The 2,500-nt window shown below is 61.7% G+C and overlaps 1 pseudogene; it reads right to left on the bottom strand.

Moving 5' to 3' along the window:
* LOC124571498 overlaps positions 1–2,500 on the bottom strand; it is a 7,956-nt pseudogene that overhangs the window by 4,046 nt on the left and 1,410 nt on the right.

Genomic DNA, 2,500 nt, shown 5'->3' with positions numbered 1-2,500 from the left:
CGCGGCCGCTGTGTCCTGGTGATCGACCTCTCCCCCCTGGACCCGACCGACGCAAGGGCATCCGGGAGCATGCCCAGGATGACATCGGGCGGCGTGCCCCGCCCCAGACCAATGACTCGATCCAGGGCAGAGAAACGCTGGGCGGAAGCAGGTAGCCCCGCCAGATGCTCCCAGATGGCGGCGTCAGTCGGCCCCTCCGGCGGCGGCCCGGTGGTGTCGGCCGCGAAGTCCTCGGCTGCGTCGACGGGCGGCGCAGCGGCCTCGCCCGCGTCAGGCAGCGAGCTCGCTGCTCCCCGGCGGGACGCCGGCTCTTCCCCCCGACCGATCTCAAGCGCCTCCATGAATTGGCGGACAAGCTGCTTGTGGGCAGCTTGCCGCCGTCGGCACTTGATTGCCTCAAGCGTTCGGTCGGGGAACATCCTGGTAAGTTCTTGATTTACAAAGAAGAACCGGGCGTCCCTCTCCAGGAACAGTTCGGCCTCTGCCTTGGCGAGCGACAGGACTTCTTCCTCCGTCCACCTCGCGCGATGCCTCTCCGTCACGATCTCAGCGTTGGCGGCCGCAGGGTGTTGGCGGCGGCGATGGACCCCGAGACCGTTCTTCGTGGTAAAAGTGCGGTGGCACTCACTGCAAGCAAAGGGAGCTACACAAACTATCGCATTTTCGTTACGGCCGGTTGGCCGGATAGGTGCTGGGGTAGCTGGGGTGGCACCTTCAGCGGAAGGGCCACCATCTCTTGTTTCTTGTCGGCTGCCCCCAACTATAAAGGGATAATGCGAGGGGGGGCTGGTAACCCCCCCAAGCCCCTGGTGCGGTCTTCCACTCTGCAAAGAATCAGCGGGCCCACGAGAAGGGGAGAAGACCGCAGGAGAGGAGAGGCTAAGAGGGCTAGGCCCATGTATTGCGCATCACTCTCCCTGTAACTATAACCCAAGGAAGGCACCTCGCAGCAGCAGCACGACTACATCAAGACCGCACTTCGAAAAGCCAAGTCCGGATGCAGCCACACCGCCGCCACTTGGCCACCTTAAGAGAGTCATAGTTACTCCCGCCGTTTACCCGCGCTTGCTTGAATTTCTTCACGTTGACATTCAGAGCACTGGGCAGAAATCACATTGCGTCAACACCCGCTAGGGCCATCGCAATGCTTTGTTTTAATTAGACAGTCGGATTCCCCCAGTCCGTGCCAGTTCTGAGTTGATCGTTGAATGGCGGCCGAAGAGAATCCGCGCACCCGCGCGCCCCCGGAGGAGCACGCTAAGGCGGACGCGGCCTCGCAGCAAGGAAGATCCGTGGGAGGCCAAGGCACGGGACCGAGCTCGGATCCTGCACGCAGGTTGAAGCACCGGGGCGCGAACGCCGCGCAGGCGCGCGCATCCTGCACCGCCGGCCAGCACGAGGCCAACCAACGGCGAGAGCAGACCACGCCCGCGCTAAACGCCCGCACTTACCGGCACCCCTACGGCACTCACCTCGCCCAGGCCCGGCACGTTAGCGCTGACCCACTTCCCGACCAAGCCCGACACGCCCCGATCCTCAGAGCCAATCCTTATCCCGAAGTTACGGATCCAATTTGCCGACTTCCCTTACCTACATTATTCTATCGACTAGAGGCTCTTCACCTTGGAGACCTGCTGCGGATATGGGTACGAACCGGCGCGACACCTCCACGTGGCCCTCTCCCGGATTTTCAAGGTCCGAGGGGAAGATCGGGACACCGCCGCAACTGCGGTGCTCTTCGCGTTCCAAACCCTATCTCCCTGCTAGAGGATTCCAGGGAACTCGAACGCTCATGCAGAAAAGAAAACTCTTCCCCGATCTCCCGACGGCGTCTCCGGGTCCTTTTGGGTTACCCCGACGAGCATCTCTAAAAGAGGGGCCCGACTTGTATCGGTTCCGCTGCCGGGTTCCGGAATAGGAACCGGATTCCCTTTCGCCCAACGGGGGCCAGCACAAAGTGCATCATGCTATGACGGCCCCCATCAACATCGGATTTCTCCTAGGGCTTAGGATCGACTGACTCGTGTGCAACGGCTGTTCACACGAAACCCTTCTCCGCGTCAGCCCTCCAGGGCCTCGCTGGAGTATTTGCTACTACCACCAAGATCTGCACCGACGGCGGCTCCAGGCAGGCTCACGCCCAGACCCTTCTGCGCCCACCGCCGCGACCCTCCTACTCGTCAGGGCTTCGCGGCCGGCCGCAAGGACCGGCCATGACTGCCAGACTGACGGCCGAGTATAGGCACGACGCTTCAGCGCCATCCATTTTCAGGGCTAGTTGCTTCGGCAGGTGAGTTGTTACACACTCCTTAGCGGATTCCGACTTCCATGGCCACCGTCCTGCTGTCTTAAGCAACCAACGCCTTTCATGGTTTCCCATGAGCGTCGATTCGGGCGCCTTAACTCGGCGTTTGGTTCATCCCACAGCGCCAGTTCTGCTTACCAAAAGTGGCCCACTTGGCACTCCGATCCGAGTCGTTTGCTCGCGGCTTCAGCATAT

Source organism: Schistocerca americana, unplaced genomic scaffold (assembly GCF_021461395.2).
Source record: "Schistocerca americana isolate TAMUIC-IGC-003095 unplaced genomic scaffold, iqSchAmer2.1 HiC_scaffold_1708, whole genome shotgun sequence".
Lineage (NCBI taxonomy): Eukaryota > Metazoa > Arthropoda > Insecta > Orthoptera > Acrididae > Schistocerca > Schistocerca americana.
Note: the sequence above shows the minus strand (reverse complement) of the source record. Positions and strands in the feature narration are given on the sequence as shown.